Source organism: Crinia signifera, chromosome 4 (genome assembly GCF_055691185.1).
Source record: "Crinia signifera chromosome 4, ASM5569118v1, whole genome shotgun sequence".
Taxonomy (NCBI): Eukaryota; Metazoa; Chordata; class Amphibia; order Anura; family Myobatrachidae; genus Crinia; species Crinia signifera.
Window position 1 is genome coordinate 215,645,030 of NC_139220.1, and position 19,056 is coordinate 215,664,085.

General features: G+C 41.4%; 1 protein-coding gene across 3 annotated transcripts in view; it reads left to right on the top strand.

Moving 5' to 3' along the window:
* OTUD7A (OTU deubiquitinase 7A) overlaps positions 1 to 19,056 on the top strand; it is a 260,840-nt gene that overhangs the window by 70,357 nt on the left and 171,427 nt on the right. For all 3 annotated transcript variants that reach the window (XR_014473489.1, XM_083183759.1, XM_083183758.1), the window contains exon 2: positions 12,787 to 12,895. The gene's annotated coding sequence lies outside the window, so the exon portion shown is untranslated. The remainder of the gene's footprint in view (positions 1 to 12,786; positions 12,896 to 19,056) is intronic.

The following is a 19,056-nucleotide window of genomic DNA, read 5'->3' on the forward strand; positions in this document are numbered from 1 at the left end:
ATTCAATTCCCCCTTTAAAATGCTTTAAAACTCATAATATTATTTACTGTTAGAAAATATACAGTATTCTCCTTCATCTATTGATATTAAAGCCCCAGACACACAAGGGGATATTGCAAACATCGCTCAAACCCCACTCCCGCACTTCGTTAACGTTGATTGATGTCTTCCAAACATGAAGGTCAATTTGACAATATAGCCAAACGACCTGCATGTTTAGCGGGACCCGCTGATGTCATTGAATGATATGGGAGTCCGATATCGTTCAGTGTGTACCGACAACAACGGCCACCCGTGGTCACGGCCAATGTTCTTTAATATACCGTACATCAAATGCAAAAGAAGAACATTATAATTAACTTCAGTAGACATAACATAATGGGAATTGTAGTGCTTCTAGTTCCACTAAGATAGCATCATGTATGAGTTTCTCAGATGCAACAGCCAAGCAAAGTGCCCTTGGAAATGATTATCCATCCTAGCTTGTCCAGAACACTCGTGATCTTCATAAAGCATATTCTTTTTCTGGTACTTATGTAGTAACTGGGCTGCCGATTTCTAAATCGGGTCGGATCGGGAGATCGCATCGCATCGCATGCGACCATGCGATTCGATGCGATGCGATGCGATGCGATGACCCGATTTTTCCATAGGAATCAATGTTAAAATGGACTGAGTCCATTTTAACATGGAATTCAATGTGAAAAATGGGTCCTTTTCATACCCCTACTATCCAAGTGGGCATGGAGTTGGATATAAACCTGTGGCGAGCGTAGCGAGCCACCGAGCCCGAAGCGTGGCGAGCGAAGCGAGCCCCGCGAGGGGACGAATACCGTCCCCTCGCGGGGCTCGCTTCGCTCGCCACGCTTCGGGCTCGGTGGCTCGCTACGCTCGCCACAGGTTTATATCCAACTCCATGCCCACTTGGATAGTAGGGGTATGAAAAGGACCCATTTTTCCATAGGAATCATTTTAACATTGATTCCTATGGAAAAATCGGGTCATCGCATCCGATATCGGATGCGATATCGGATGCGATGCGATGCGATATCGCATCGCATCGCATCTGATTGTATGCCTTAACTTAAGGCATACAATCAAAAAATCGGCAGCCCAGTTACTACATAAGTACCCTTTTTCTTGTCCTTTGCACCTAAATATATTTTCCATTGCACATTATCTATTCAAGTGCACAAACAACTTGCCAGAAGAAGGTGGCGTATTTAAATATAGCTCGACTTGTAGGAGGAAGGAAGTTTTCACGTTCTAATTTTTTTTTCATTAAAATGTTTAAAGTGACTCTTCTTTCCAAGTACTATTACTAAGAGCTAAGCACTTGAAGCTGCAGTAGGCACACATTGACTACACAACATACAGTAGACTAATAAAATAAATGTGTTTGTACTTTTGTGGTTTGTTATTTCAATGTTTGACGCACCATTGAAAATGTTAAATACTGCTAATAAAAGGTGTCAATTTCCATTCAAGGTTTTCCCTTATTGATGTCTTTATCTATGTTTGGCAGTATTAAAGTATATTTGCTAATACAGTAATAAACAATAAAACAATGAGCCATATCCACTTTAGCATTTGTTAAGGAGTTTATCCTGCTCACAGTACTTATAAAACGTGTGCTTCTTTACAGCTTATGACATCTATAGACGGCAGTGATATGGTCCCCATTGCTAGAAACTGGAACCCAGCAGCAGCCTTTCCGGCTTCTGTGAAGCCTTCCAGGCGTTGTTGGGTCTCTGCCGGGGGCAAATGTTATGCACAGGTAAATAATGTTAAATACCAACTGCACCGGTTCTGTACACAGGAGGGTGATCAGACGTAAGCCGGTTCGGTACACAGGAGGGTAGTCCAATGTAGAGGAGTGTGGCAGGTAGCAGGAGCTGTGCAAACAGAATACTCAGGCAGGGATTAGATCCAGGAAGTGCATTTTTAGGCCTAAACAGGATCCAAGATGGCTTCTCTTTGATTCCAAACCGACCATCTTGGAAAAGGGCAAAACTAAGTGCAATCTTGCAAATACAGAGACTCCTAGTAGTCGGAGGAGCATATAGTCAGAGATATTCCTTACACAAATATATTTCACACTACCCATTTACCCAAGTATACTCTTCAAGAGTCAAGAGTTGATTGGATTAATGCCAAAGGGTTCAAACAGCATAAATGGTCTAATTTTTCCTTTTATAGGTGAATATATCATGAAATTTTAAAATGATAATGGAAGGTTCCTGTTAGTTACAGTTTTGGGCTGTTTGAGCCTTTGCAGGAGTGAGGCTAATAGATATCCATTTTTAGTAAGTTTTGTGAAATTTTGTGGGGGTTAACAGTGCAACAATGTCCAGGGGTCTTTTGGTATTGGTTAGAAGAAATACTAGAATGTGCAGTGCTCAGGAAAAGGCCAGAACAAGTCCAAGTCCACCAAATGCTGAAAAAAGTGCCCCTCTTGTCACAGTTGGGATAGTCTGATCAGAGGATAGAAACATAGCTAAGGTTTTGGGATGTCTACTACCAGCTTATAGGGTATATTCAATGCTGATTAGATAAGCTATGACGACGTGCAGTGCCTATTGCTCGCCGTCATAACCTGCCCTCCATATTCAAGGGACTCCCCTGCACTGACCGTTTCCACCTTGCAAATTCTAAAAAGCGAGGTGGAAACAGCAAGGGCGGCCGTCAAAAGGGCAAGGGCAGCTATATGTAGCGGGCTCATTGCATTAGCGACAGACCTGATCGTTCGAGGGAATCGGATTTCCCCTGAACTTAGAATAAGGCGATCAGCCGGCAAAGGGGTTAAACGGCAAGGATGGCTTGCTTTCGGTGATCCTCGCTGAAAACAAGCCATTCTCGCCATAAAAACCCCATGCCAGGTTAAACTGCAAGGATGGCTTTCTTTCGGTGATCCTCGCTGAAAAAAAGCCATTTTCGCCATAAAAACCTCGCTGGCTGCATTGAATATACCTGTTTATGTTTATTAGACCTTTACCTTTGTTTTTTACACAGGAAAACTCAGAGTAGGGGTCTTAAAGGAAGGCATTTCTACTAGGTGCTGTTAAGAGCCATGGTCATGGGATGCAGTTGTTCTGATTTGCAGCCTATGTTAAGCAGTAGAGTGTCTTGGAGGGAAGTTTGGGTTGTCAGAGAGTGGTGAAGGGTGAAATTGTGGTGGATAAATTTGGACTTGCTCATATCCCAGTCGGAGAGGCAAAATTTAAGATAATTTAAGAAAATTCCCTGGCATGAATATTGCCGCTAATTGCAACACTTAATAATAAAGTTTAGCACAGGCGGAAATATCATCCATCATTATTCAATGGCTGGGACTACCCACATGCAGATTTGGCTTTGTTGAAAATGGCCACTGAATTGTTGAATCTATGGACGGTTTCAACTATCAGCGGCCTGTTTTGCTGTTCCACAGAGTTTTCGACTGTCAGAATCTATTCAGACAGTCAGAAAAACATTCAAAGAATAGGTTTAATGTCAATTTGACCTTATTTTGTCAGAAATGTACGATATTTCCACCTGGTGGAAAGTTCGTCTGGGATTGAATACCCCACATAACATCTAGGAAACTATCTCCCCCCATATTCCTGAGTTTTTGGATGATAGAGAGGTTCCCAGGGGTTTACCATTTCAAATTAATCTGAGGAATGCAGTCAGGTAAGGTCTTGAAAAGATAAAGTCATTTTGAGATCATGTTGATTTTTATCACAATGACCTTACCTAGCCCTGAGGCATTGTTTTCACATATTAAGAAATTATTTTATACTAGCAATCAATTGTGGGAAATTCTCCTTGTAAAATATTCATAGGAGGATGTAATAAATAACCCAAAGTGTATTATTTTGTACGCTTGCCATTTAATGTGTAATGCAAGTTTATATACAGCAGCCTGGCCAGTGATTTCGAAATGTTTTATTGTTTTGTTTTTATATTACAATGTATGTTGTGTTAGTAAGTTATAAGAATAATCCATTCTATGAGGTAAGAAGTTAGAGGGGCTGAATTAGCTGGTCATCTTTGATTAGATGCAAATAGAGCGTTTAGTATACGCAGGCACGGAGGCTTCCATCTCCCTGCCTTCCGCCCCCCCCCCTCCCCCCCCGGCTCCCTTTGATCTGAAAGCCGATCAAATTTGGTGTTTTGAGCGGGCCTTAAGCATTCCTATAATCTTAATTCTGGATAGTTTGCCTAATATATTACATTTTTCGTAATACAGGTTGAGTATCCCTTATCCAAAATACTCGGGATCATAAGCATTTTGAACATCGGATTATTCTGTATTTCAGATATTTTTTAATATTCCAATGAGGTATCTAGAGGTATCTTGCATTTATTGTATAAGCACATCAAACACATGAAATACACATAAATGTATTTTATTTGTGCTTGAAACAAGGTTTTAAAACATGAAACAAAGTTTGTTTACAATCATAGACACTGAATTTGAATGCTAAGCAATCATTGTCTTGCACATATCTAGTACCAATTACATATAACTTGCCCAGTAGTGCCAGTTACTGATGTACCCAGTAGGTTTTTACCAAACACATTTTTTGGGAGACTATGGTTTTCGGAATAATTTGGATAAGGGATATTTACAGAAGGGATACTCAACCTGTACAATTGTATGCTTTAATAAATAAAGAAAAAGGTTGTTATGGAAACATTTGCTGAAGGTTCTAATTTGTTGTTTCATTTGGAAGAATTAATGAATAATAATTGTTATCTAGATTTATTAATTGACAGATCTATTGTAAAAATCAGCGTTCATAGTTCTACTTCCCATTATTAATCCAACTCTGTGGCATAACATTATTTCTACCATAATAGTAAGTTTGCAATCTAAAAAGTCTTTGCACAAATGCAGAATTTTTTTAAACTTGTCATAATTCTGAAAATAAATACTACAAATGCAAATTAAATATGTACTCTAGCATATCAATGTTTATCCAGTGCCTGTATTACTGGTTATCTTGCTTAATACAGCAGATTTTTTGTTTCTTTACATAGTCATTCATCTGTTTGTCATTTTTCATAACTGTGTCTCACAAGTCATTGTTATTTCACGCCCGATCTCCCATCTAAAATGATGGGAGATTGTAGGGCGATATTGAAGTGATCATTTATTTTGTGCATATCTTGCTCATTATGGTCAATTTCAGCCACACATTTGCGCATTTCAGCTCACCACCCCCGAGGATAGCAAGCTGAAATGCTGGGGGGGGGGGGGTAAACAATTGAGTACAGCCCATTATCTCCTTTTAAAAAATATCTCTGCAGGGAAAATATGTATGAGTTTTATACGGCCTTTTCAATTCCTCTCTGATCACTACTTCATGTGCCTGTGGTTGCCATGGTAGTCCATGACACTCTCTAGTTATCTGCATGGTGTGCTGATTTGAATCAATTTGATTTAAATCATGATATGATATGATTTAAAAAAAAAAATAATTTAAATCACAATGGACCCATGTTACTGTGGTTCTTGTTTAACTGCGTAAAAAAAAGTTAGAATCTCTTAAATTTGCCATAGAACAATATCCACAATATCCACATTCAAAACTACCAACATTAGTCAAGGTTAAAAGCATAGGCAGCCCCGATTAATAACCTCTTGTTTGACCACAATATTGTCAACACTGACACCAATAGATTGGTGGAACTTACGCATTGGTTCAGGAACCAACTCCTTGGTGAGTTCTTGTAGCCTTAATCTACTGCAGACAGTGTATATGATGCAAAGAAATCCAAATGTTTATTCAACAGGTTTGGTGACGTTTCGGTCCAACAAGGACATTTCTCAATGCAAGTTCCAGTCCGACCCGATTCGCTCTTGCTGGTCCACTCCGACCGATTCCTACCGGGTCCATTCCATACTCCAGTCTTCTCCGTTTAACCAAGCAATCCCATTGGTCTCCTCCACAGTCGCAGTCTTTTCCATATTCCATCATCAACTCCCTGAATTTATTACACAAGAAATTATTGCTGCATATTATTTCTACGCAAGAACTTATTGCTTGGTATTATTTACTACTCAAGAAGTTATTGCCTCATATTTTGTTCTCCCGTAAACCTCAAAGAAGTATTTGAGTGCTTTCCATTGTTCTCCATTTATGAAAAAATCATTCATTAAACCTGCTCGTTTTTTGGGGGCGTGGCTTGGATAGCTAGCTGGACGGACGTGCAGGGCAGGAGCTCCGGCACAAATCGACTCCAAAAGGGCTCTCCTTCCCCCCTAAGCTACCTCTGGACCCCTGCACCGCCATCACCCATCCCCTCTACATACCCAGTGACCGGGGAGTTCAGCGTTGCGGAGCCGGGGGACGGGTTCCCCCGTCCTCGCAGGTTGCGGCCTTCTCTCCCCCACCAGGCCGGGAACCCCTGTACCTCCTGCACAGCTGGGCGATCATCAGACGGCCGGACTCTGCTCCTCCCACCGCCTGTGTGCCGTGCGCCCTCCCCGTGAGTACTGCTGGGCGCCTGTTGCCGGTGCTCTGAGACGGGCGGGCGGGCTTCTACTGCGTCTGACTCCCCTCTGCTCACAACCGGGCATTACCCGGGGCCCACCCTGCATCTCTAATGTATCCGTAATGACTATGTGAGATCCTCCACACCCATGAGACCTTTTTGATTTAAACTACCTGCTCTTGAACCATAAGTAATCTTCCTGCCCGACACCTCTACCCATTGTATCATTCCTTGGAGGGCCATCATGCCTGGTAAAAAAACCAAGATATCCGCTCTGGCACCCCCTATTAAATTTGCCCCCCATCGAACTCCTGAGACAGCACAAACCGTAAAATCTCGCTTGCCCGCTGCATCTGCAACGGCCTCACTAGACACTACTGAACCCAGCCCTGGACCCCCCGCGGACGCTCCGCTAACAGTCCGCACACTCCATCAGATGCTTCAAGCACTCCGTTCAGACCTTTCCACTGATCTACAATCCTCCATTACTCAACTTAGTGGTGAGGTGACGGCTATTGGAGATCGCACCAACAATCTGGAGACTAAAATGCAAGAACTTGTTTCTTCTCATAATGACCTCCTCTCCTCTCATAACTCAGTCCTAGAAGAGCTTTCCATGGTCAAGAATAAACTGGCGGATCTGGAAGATCGATCAAGACGAAACAATGTTAAAATAAGGGGAGTTCCTGAGTCTGTGCCCGCTGATGGCCTACGTGACTTTGCTGTCTCGCTCTTCAAGAAATTGTTGCCCTCGGCTGATGATAACAATCTATTGATTGATCGTATACACAGACTCCCCAAACCCCGCTCTGCCCCTAGTGGCTCTCCCAGAGATATCCTCTTACGCCTACACTTCTTCCACATCAAGGAAGACATCCTCAAGGCCTCTCGCCAAGTGGAAGATGCAGACGTCTTGGGCAATCTACAACTCTTCCCTGACTTCTCAATCCATACCATAACCAAGCGAAGATCCTTTCAGCCTATTACAGCAGCTCTTCGTGCCCAGGATATACCATACCGATGGGGTTTCCCAGTTAAATTACTGGTGCGGAAGGACAGCTCTACTTTTGTCATCTCGTCTCTGGAGGCTGGTGTAAAACTTCTCCAGGAATGGGACATCCCTGTATCTGTTGCTTCAACATCTCATCGCCTTCCTATCCAACCCGACTGGACACAAGTGGGTTGACTACACTACATACTCAAGTTGGAACTCTTTTTCTTGGAACAGTGAATGACTCTATTCCCTCGTCCATCCTGGATCAGCTGACCTGGATCTGACACTCCCGTGAGCCACTTCTAAGTGGTACTCCCTGTCGGCTGGTCCGCAAGTATTCTTGTTTGGTTATAGACTTTTACTGACCCACTAATCTTTACATATACCCATTTAATAACCTGACTGTCTCTGTTATGGCTCTCTTGTTTTGAGTGTTGCCGTCTTATCTGCATAATTTTCAGGTAGCAATAAGATTATTTTTGTATTTCATTGTACTGCCATGATGTGCCTTATTTCTTACTACTATACAGCTATGTTTGATGTGAACTATGCATATCACCGCTTATCGTACAGTTGATTTTTTTTTTTTTTTTGCTTTGATTTCTCTGTGTTTTAGCATGGTCTCATGGGTGGGAGGCATGTTCTACCCGCCTCCACCAGTTAACCATGTTGCCGATACTGTTTTCTTCGGCAACTACTGTGGCCCGATATACTGGGCCTTTTGGGTTCTTTATTCCCTCCACTTTTTTTCTCCCTTTTTTTTTATTGCCCCACCCCCCATGTTTTATGGCAGGCGTAATTGAGGTTTTGATAACCTGCTCCGTTTTCCAATTGCCCAATGGTTAAGTTGTTTTCCCTTAACGTGAAGGGGCTTAATTCCCCACAGAAGCGTAGACTAGCCCTCTCTACATTTCACCAATATAGAGCTAATATAGTTGCTCTCCAGGAGACACACTTCTCCTCATCTTCACCCCCTGTTTTTAAAGATCATAGATACACTGTATGTTATACTGCTAATGGCCCAGCTAAACGCAACGGAGTAGCCATCTTGTTTCACAAAAATACCCCTTTCACTTTACATCGCAAGGTCGAGGACAAAAGTGGTCGTTTTTTGATTCTTACAGGTCTAATAGATGACACCTTGGTTACGCTTGTTTCACTTTATGCCCCAAACTCCCGTCAGGTACCTTTTTTACGTGAAACTTTTGAAGAAATATATAAAGTACGACAAGGACTGCTTATATTGATGGGCGATTTTAATCTAGTCCTTGACCCTAAGACTGATAGATCACAATCCCAAAATCGCCATACCTCCCCCCGGGATATGGGCCCCTCACTAGCATTTAGGAAATTGCTTGCGGAGTTTGACTTGTATGATGCCTGGCGCACGTGCCACCCTGAGGAGAGAGACTTCACTTTCTTTTCCTCTGTACACAATAGCTACTCCAGAATTGATTTTGTCCTCTTGGATAAAACTGCCCTCCAATACACTAAGAGAATTGAAATCCTCCCCATTACCTGGTCTGACCATGCCCCCGTCCTATGGACTTGGGATACGGGTTGCCGTTGCCCTTTCACTCGCCCTTGGAGACTCCCTGACTATCAACTCTCTGATCCTGAGACTCTGGGTGCCCTCACGGACTCCTTGAAGTTGTATATACAGACTAACTCCCCAGAGGACACCTCAATTTTCACCTATTGGTGTGCCTTAAAAGCTGTACTTCGTGGCACCTCTATACAGAAGGGGGCTCAGCTTAAAGCTCGCTCTCGAAAAACTCAGGCTGATCTAGAGTCCACTCTTCGGTCCTTAGAGTCTCAGAACCAGACCCATCCCACTAGAGCACTGCGAAAACAGCTACAGGTGGTGAGATCCCAACTTCAGAAACTTTTTATGACAAGAATGCAAGCTGCCCTTACCCGCCTCCGTCACAAATTTTACACTGCTGGTAATAAAGCCTCCCGTTTGTTAGCACGAAAACTTCGTAGCCGTCAGGCCCGCAGCCGTATTAAATGCCTCACCACACCCTCTGGTAAGCAGTGTCTTAATCCCCTTGATATCGCCAACTTATTCTCTGAATTTTACGCTAATTTATACAATCTTCATGAGGACACTACTATCCCACAACCATCAGCTGCTACTATCTCCTCGTTCCTGGACTCTATCCCACTCCCCTCCTTAGATGCGGAGACCCTAGCCTCTTTGAATAGTCCATGGTCCATGAAAGAGATTGAAGTTGTGATTAAACAGTTACCAAAGGGAAAAGCCCCTGGCCCAGACGGCTTTACAAACTCCTTCTACTCAACTTTTGATGAGCTCCTCTCCCCGCTTCTTTTAAAGCTTTATACTGCAGCATCTAGTGAAGGATCTTTTCCTGCAGAAATGGTTGAGGCGCAGATTGTAACTATCCCGAAACCTGATAAAGACCCATCGGAATGTAAAAACTATAGGCCTATAGCCCTCTTAAATACTGATTTAAAGATTTATGCCAAACTAATAGCCAACCGTATAAACCCCTTACTCCCACAATTAATAAACCCAGATCAGGTTGGTTTTGTCTTTGGTCGTCAGGCCCCTGACAATACCCGTAGGGTCTTGGACTTGATTAAATGGGCGTCACGCACCAAGTCACAATTCCTCCTGCTCTCTCTCGATGCCGAAAAGGCGTTTGACCGCCTGCACTGGGAATATATGCGCCGGGTACTATGCAAGTTCGGTCTCCAGGGGGACATTATACGATCTATCTTTGCCCTATACACTGGTCCTTCAGCAAGAGTTTATAGTAATGGCTTTCTTTCCTCGCCCTTCCAAATTTCTAATGGAACTAGACAAGGATGCCCCCTCTCACCGCTTATGTTTGTTATGGCCATTGAACCCCTTGCCCAAATGATCCGATTATCCTCCAATTTCCCCGGTTTACAGATTGGTGATACTTCTCATAAACTGTGTCTGTTTGCTGATGATGTTTTATTGTTTGTAACTGACCCAGAGACCTCGTTAATTTCACTTCATAACATACTGGATAGCTTTAGTGCTGCCTCATTTTATAAACTGAATACCACTAAGTCAGATGCCCTCCCCATTAATATCCCTCCTCAGATCGTAAAGTCCTTGAAATCACGCTTTCCCTTTAACTGGAAAGATACTTCCCTGCTCTATTTAGGTATTTCTATTCCCTCCAATATTCAAAATGTTCATACAGTTAATTATACTCCTTTGCTGACCCAGTTGACTACCTTAGCTGAGTCCTGGATGAATCACGAGGTCTCTTGGTTAGGCCGGCTAGCAGCATATAAAATGATGTTACTTCCGAAATTAATGTACTTGTTCCGTGCTATCCCTTATGCTGTCCCCAGTAAACTGTTGATCCAGATGAGAAGACTGATGCTGACATATGTGTGGAAACGTAAGCCCCCCCGATTAGCTTACACTCGTATGACCCGCTCTCGGCCACAAGGGGGTCTCTCCCTTCCTGATCTGAACAGATACCATGAAGCAGCCTTACTCTCCCAATTATGTGATATGTCTCTCCCACCTCACTCTAAACCTTGGGTTGACTTGGAACGTGCCCTCTATCATGGCTTTCCACTTGCTGACCTTCTGTGGTTACCCCGACACCTTCGACCTAATTCCCCTCTGTCCCCTGCTTCTGTTCTTGACACCTTGAGAGTATGGGACCTTAGACACTCTAGCCATTTTGATTGTACCCTCCCTACTAGGAATGTATCCCTTAGGGCCTTAGATATGTTATTGCCTCACCTCCATATTTCCTATTGGGAAAGCCTGGGTATTGACTCTCTTACAGGCCTCTTTTCACAATCCTCTCTTCTATCATTCTCTGACCTTAGAGAAAAGTTTCCCTTAGGCCCCTCAGCTTGGTTTTATTACTCCCAACTTAAACGTTGGGTAGAAAAGATGGGTGGATCTCCAAAGTCTTTCCATGCCCCCCCTGACCATATTTTAAAGAGATTAACTACAGCTTCATCACGTGGGGCCATATCCTTTTGGTATGACTTACTGTCCCCTCCGGATTCACTAGTCAAGTCCCCTGCTCAACTGAATTGGGAGAATGACCTCCACCGCACCTTTACTCTCAAACAATGGGAAACTATCCATAGGTCTTCTTTTTACCTCTCTAAATGTACCAATCATGCTGAAATGCATGTTAAATTACTCCATAGATTGTACTTTACCCCAGCTAAATTACATAAAATATGGCCTGCTACCTCTAAATTTTGCTGGCGCCTATGCAGCCATGAAGGTACCATTTTCCATGTTTTTTGGGATTGCCCTATTATACAGTCTTTTTGGTTTAAAGTGTTTACCCTCATCTCTGAAGTCCTCGGTCTCACACTATCTCCAGACCCCTCTGTGGCTCTATTACATTGGTACCCTAGCTCAGTACCCCAGTCTGCCCGCTATGTTTTAGGCCATATCCTACTATCTGCCAGAGCCACTATTGCCCAACACTGGAAATCCCCTGTCATACCCCCATTTGACAAAGTGGTCTCTAAAACTCAATTCAATTTTGAAATGGAGACCAAAGGTGTCTCTTACTCCACAGTACTCTCTTCTCCTGTTATGAAATGGCTCCCATGGCATGTCTATGTCACAGAGGGAAAGGGAGCACCATCAACACATACCATGTCACAGTCTCAGCCTTCTCCTTTTGATTTAAACGAGTCACCTTCAATGGCCTCTGATGTCTAACATATTCGATGTACTTTGCTTATCTTTTGTCCTTTGTCTTTACCTCTGTTAGCACTTTAAATCATCGATACCTCTGTACGCCCTGCTCCCTCAATTCCCACTTCCCTTTCCCTTTGTTACCCCCTTCTTTTTTTGTTTACTCCTTTGTTATTAATATGAAAATTTGAAATAAAGATTGAATGTTGAAAAAAAAAAAAAAACCTGCTCGTTTTACCCCCACTTCTCCTGATTCATCTGTGGTCCCTGTAACTCACACGACTCCATCCGTGACACATGGTGGACGGTGCGGCCCATGACACTTAGGAAATGGGATGTCCCATCCATCAGGCACCCACTATCATGTTCCATTTGACCTCCGATAATTTACCATGAGCAACCTAACCAGTGTTCAATCTGACCCAATTACAACTGATGTTTGTCATATATTTGAGTGTGTGTGTATGTATATAAAATGTTTGTTGTTTTTATACATTCTGATACTGGTCTCTTATGTGGTGATCTATTTTCCACTCTGGGTGTGAGCCTTGCTGTTCTATTTTTACTTTTCACACATTCTTAGTGAACGTGTAATTCACGCTGTTTGTTTTCACTCATTTTGCAGGGCAGACAGTCTTCATAACAATAGTTGGATGGATGTCAATCCTGCTTCTCCTAGGAGTATAATCTGCCGACATGTCTGGAAGCAGTTAACCTAACAGAAGCGACTTAATGTAAGTTTTCTTGCAGAGGCTTTTATTGCCTTCCTTGTATTTTGATTTAAGCTTTAACATCTGCTGAGTAAGCTATCCCCTCCTTACTCTGAATTTTACACCATCGATGACAAGGCATGACTTCTAGCGCTCTCAACACAATATAGAAATGAGCTTGAGATTAATCTTTAATTACCACTTACAAGATCCTGGACTGTCTCACTTAGGTATGTTGTAATTTTAAAAATGTTGCAGCATAGGCACACATGTGTCAAACCACATTGCCTCAGTACATCATGTGCCTCTTTGACGTGTTTAGTACAAGAAGAGTGTGAAATACTGGCAGATGTCCATCACACATACTGTAGCATCAAATTCATTACATAGATATACATAGAAACTAGTGTAATATGTAAAGGTAGCTTTCAAGATCAAAAGAGGGCTGATAACTTCATGTTAGAATAGTAAAAGTAAATTCAATGTATATTGCTCAAAATAAACTCCCAGGTGATTTCCTATATTTATTTATTTTTATTATTTATTTACAGTTTCTTATATAGCGCAGCAGATTCCGTTGCGCTTTACAATAGTAGACAGTGATAATCAAACTGGGTAACAACAGACAGACTTGGAGGTAGGAGGGCCCTGCTGCAAGCTTACAATCTATAGGGATATAGGAGGGAAACACAAGGACAGGCACCAGTAATAGCATAGCAGTCCCACCAAGTTGCATTTCCAGAAGGGAAGCTATATAATACATAAGTGCCTCAGAGGGTTATGTGTGTGGTACTTAAATATGATAGGCTTGCCTGAAGAGGTGGGTTTTCAGGGAATTCTATATGAGAGCTCCCCATTATAACCCAGTTCTGCCTCTTGTAAAGGCCCCCATACACTAGTGCCACTTATCCGAGGATGGAAGTCTTATCCGATTTCCCGGCTGCAGGAACACATATTATACACCATATGTGGTTCATTTTGCATACATTATATTATATGCGATCCCAGTCACAATGGCTCCAGATCCGATAAATCTTTGTGGGAGCCATAGCTATCTCTGTCCATGATCGGATTATCAGCCAGACTTAAACACTTAATTCCTTCTGAAGATCTGCCAAAAGTCATATATGCATTTGTATTATCTCAATTAGATTACTGCAATGCCCTCTATCTTGGTCTCCCAGGAAAAGTATTGCACCGATTACAGCTGGTACAAAACACAGTTGCCAGGCTGTTAACCAACCAGCCCAGTTCTAGCCATATCACTCCCATTCTTTACTTCCTTCAGTGGCTGCCCATAATATGGCAAATCATTTTCCACATTAACTTACCGAGTTTCAAATCCTTACAGGACCAAGTACCTGAAGCATCTTCTGATTCCATACTGTCCCAGCCAAGTACTGCTATCTGTAGATGAAGGACTAGAATCTCCGGTAATTCATCTGCGGCTCCGACTCTATAGAACTCACTTCCCCACACAATTCAAAGAATCCTTCACAACCAAACTCAAAACGTTTCTGTTTACTCAAGCAATTCCGTAATTCCTTTAAGTATATTTTATGAAAAACTTTTCTGTACTTTATTGTTCCGGTACTGTAGTACATGCATTCTATCTGTTAAGCGCTATGAGTCCTTTTGGAGAAAGTTGATTATTATTATGAGTAAAACAAAAACATTTGAACAATCATTAGAGTTCTTGGTGAGATGTGTCGGAATTGGGTGAAAAGTGCCCAAATCACACTAGTGTATGGGCACCCTGAGTGTAGATGTGAATAAAGTGCTTACTACTTTGAATCGCCCACACTTGCATGCACCCATATGGTGGCAATAAGGAATGATTATTTAGGGACAAACCAACAAAATGAACAAGAAAATTGGCTCTTAACATTGCAATAATTGACTCGAGAGGATCCCCTTCTGTCTCTGAAGATAATCCCTCTATAGTGTTATTACGATTACAGCATGTTTTTTTGTCCTTGATATATAGCCCCCAAGTACTTTTATCATTTTTAATTGCATGGCCTTGTAGATTCCACAGAGAAGTGTTTTGAGTTTTAAGATATCCGGCAATGTTCTGACTGTTTTTTAGTGATCCCCTCCGTGTCTACACACATGATTTTTGTCATGTTTCGCAAAGCTCTGGAGACTGTGAGCTGTACCAGATTTGCATTACATGTGTGCATTGTTTATAGGTTATTTATTTCCAGTATTGACCGTGGCAGCTTGAAAACTAGTAGCATTAAGGACGTCACGAGCTAGATGTACTGCTTTGAAATATAAATGTCTCACATGTTCTATGTCTTGCGTGTGATATTGATTTAACAATTCTGGTTTTCAGTACTTTGCTAGAAATGATTAAATGCATTGGCATACAGTATGCTGTGCAAACGCTGTTGATTCAGAGGAACATAACAAAATAGCCATGTGCCTGTGGGTTGTCCAGGGACAAGTTTTGTTTGCCAAAGCAGTAGCTTATGATGTGTCTTCTAAATAACTAGTGTATTGCCACTCACTGCGCAATACTGCACTAATAACAAAGAGGGACAAATGCACCCATGGTCTCTAATTTCTCAGGAACGTCTCTGTCTTCAGAGACTTGGAAATTGTTTTTCAATAATAATAATAACAGTCTTCTTTTGTATAATATACAATTTTTACTAATTGTCCTTCTATGTGGTATAAGAGAATATCAATAGAAGAAAAGTGTTTTAAATGTCAACTAAAGAAAAGAAAAACCCCATAAAACGTCAGCTAGACTGGTAGGGGCCATGTGCAGCCCTCTTTTTGGGGTAAATTTACTAAGATGGGAGGTCTTTTGAAGATGCGATGTTGCTATAGCAATCAGATACTACTAATTTATTTAGCACCTTCTAGAGAATAATACATTTAGGGGGAAATGTACTAAGATGTGTATTCTGCTTCACATGTGATGATGTTATGGGCAACCAATCAATCTACTTCTTATTTATTTATCACCCTCTAGAAGATAGTAGACAGGATTTGATTGGTTGCCCATAGCAACATCACATGTGAAGTAGAATATACATGTTAGTCAATTTCCCACATAATCTTATTGGTTGCTATGGGCAACAAATCCATCTTTAATAGAACTCCCATTTTAGTAAATTTACCCCTCTTTCACTTGCAAAATGTAACTCTTTCCTCCTCCATTTTTGCTTTCTGTAATTTGTAAGTCCAGTGTAAATACTGTAGACTGCTGATGTGTTATGACAGCTACGTTCCTCTTTCAGTGATTAAATTATTAATTTACTACATGGATTAAGATTAATATCACTGATCTAGACAATACCATGTGTTACATGCCTAGATTCACCAGCACACCCTCATCCATGTGGGAATATCCTCCGTATAATGGACCCATATACAGAATAGCGAAAATAAAATCACACATACTGTACATTTGAAAATAAACTTTCAAACCCTTGTTTGCCATATTATTCATCTTTATTCAGTGTCAGGTAGTTTCCCACATAACTTCCTCCATGCTTGTAATTGGCTGGCAGCAAAGGGAGTCCCAGGGCACTCCTTTGCCTGGGTCCACATCATTAAATGATATCATTTTTGTTCAAGTGGAAAAATACAGTTGTTGCCGTGGAGCTCCGCTTATTCAGTGAGCCATTTCATTTAAATTTGGTTTCTATGTAGACCTGGTAACCCCATTTCAATAGATGGGAATAGCTACAATAGTTAGAGACAATTTACTAGTTAATACAATTTTGTTTACAGTTTAACTGTGAACAAAAAGTCCTGCTTTGTTTTAGACAATGGATTCACAATTTTTTTTTTTTTTTAGGTTATGGTCTTTTAGATCTACAGAGTCTAGATCTACAATCTAAAGGTTCACAACTTTTGGTCGACAGGGTCAATAGGTCGACATGGAAATGGACAACATGCTTTTTGTTGTCATAGGTCTGCATGGACACTGTTTAAGTGTACAGTATCCCCTTGCATGGCTTGCTGCGCTTGCGATGCTTAGAACATGGTGCCTTGCTGTGCTCGGCACACTTTTATTATCTAACTCTATGTCCACGTGGATGGTAAAGTATGAATTATTAATTAAAAAAAAAACATGAAAAACTCATGCCCATCTTCAGTGGCCTTAAAAAAAACTAATTTCAACCATTTTCATGTGGACCTTGAGACTGTTGACCTTTTGACTGTCGACCAGTAGTTGTTGAGCTTTTAATTGTCTACTTAGACACTGTGGGTGAAATTTAATAGGATTATAGATTCAGAAAGTGAGAGATTTGTTGTAAGAAATCTCCAGGTGTTTTTTTAAAGCGGCAATCATTTACACTGCAAAACCAGTTTGATTTTGCAGTGTAAATGATTGCTGCTTTAAAAAAAAATGGAGATTTCTTACCACAAATCTTTCACTTTCTGTTTCTTTCTCATCCTATTCAATTTCACCCTCTATATCTAATTTCTGAATTCCTTTTGTTTTAGCAGGATGGATTCAATCCACCTGTAGGACATATTTCTAGGTCACATTTATGATATTGTGGTCCGTTTGGGATACATCTAAATGTGAACAGTTTTTCGCACAATTCCCCTTTTTTGATACATAGTTCAGCTACTGCTTTATTTTACCTTAATAAGAGTTTGGATTCTGTTTGGTTTTGATCTGTTAAGGAGATGTAAGTGATTGTTCATCACCTACAGAGCCGAAGTTCAGTTTTAAGCAATTCGCTTTTCTGTATTACACTCCTATGCATACGTTGGATGATGTGCTTTGGACTTAAAAAGTCTTGGTAATTGGGAAAATCATAAAAAAAATTAAAAAAAAGGATGAAATTCTTCCTAGCTGATAGCTAAAAGCCTTTATTAATAGCCCTGGGGGTATGCACTTTAAATTGAGAGCAAATTTAATAAGATAGTCCAAAAATAAAGCAATGTATGCACATTCCAGTCTGCAATTCTTAATGGTCCCATGTGTAACAAATTATTTGACACAGCTGAGATGGCATTGTATTATATTATATTGTTCAAATTTACTTTGTACGTGAAAAAGGAAACTGAACATACAGTAGCATACCTTGTAGCAGGGTTTATTAAGCCTGGTGAAGTCAAAAGGTGGCAGGGGATAATTCACCAGCCAATCCGCTCCTAATTGCTCTTTTTCAAATCCAGCCTGTGACTTTACAGCTAGGAGTTGATTGGTTTAGTAAATCTCATGATTCACCTTTTCAGTATCCAATCACGGGCATTTTTATAAATCGGTTGCCCATGCCTTTTCAATTTTTGTGGGATTAAATGGCATGGGCGGAAACGGCTGAAAACATAGGTGTAAACGGCCACGAATTCTACAATTTCACTGATACACGCAGTTTTTGCTGGATTTTTCAATCAAACGAAGACTCAGCAGTGGGATTGACGAGTCGAATTCCCACCATTGTGGGACAGACAACGCTGTATGCAGACATCCTGGTCCACTGAACTATCGGCGGTGCAGGAAGGCTGGTCCCGGTCTCTCCTGCTGGCTTGGTGCTTTTGTGGACGTTTATTCCATCTCTGGCAAGCTGATTGCTTTTAACTTTAATGTATGTGAGCTTTGTAAACAATTTAAACAAATAAACAAGTAAAATGCTGATTCTGCGCTCCCTTTCCTTTTTTCTTGCATATATCCATTGGGACATTGGAGCATTGGTCTAGCTCCCTTGTCAAAAATGCTCAGGACCAGAAGCATTTTGGATAATGGATTATTCTGTATTTTGGAATATACAGTATTTATACTTCAATGAGGTATCTTGAGATATCTTATGTTTAAGCTGTACTAGCTGCAGTACCTGGCAATGCCCGAGAATTTAAGAATGTTTGTTTACAAAAAGCAATTTAAATATTAAACACACAGTATAAATAACATTAGTTGTTTGGTAATTTACGTTGGAGCGCAGCAAATTGTTCATCTTCTGATATACTCTGTGCTGCTGGGGGACCCTGCTACTGCCACTATATAACTCTCAGTGTGTGGGTTCCTGCTATCCAGTGACGTGCGGTGAGGTTAGTGGTTAGTGAGGCACTGGCTTGTTGGAGCCAGCGCTGATGAGCTCTGTGGGTAGTGCTGGGTCCAGGTTGCTTCAGCGCAGGAGCAACACAGACCCAGCGCTCCCGACAGAGCCGTCAGCGATGCTGTCACATTTACCAATATTGCAATATACAGACAA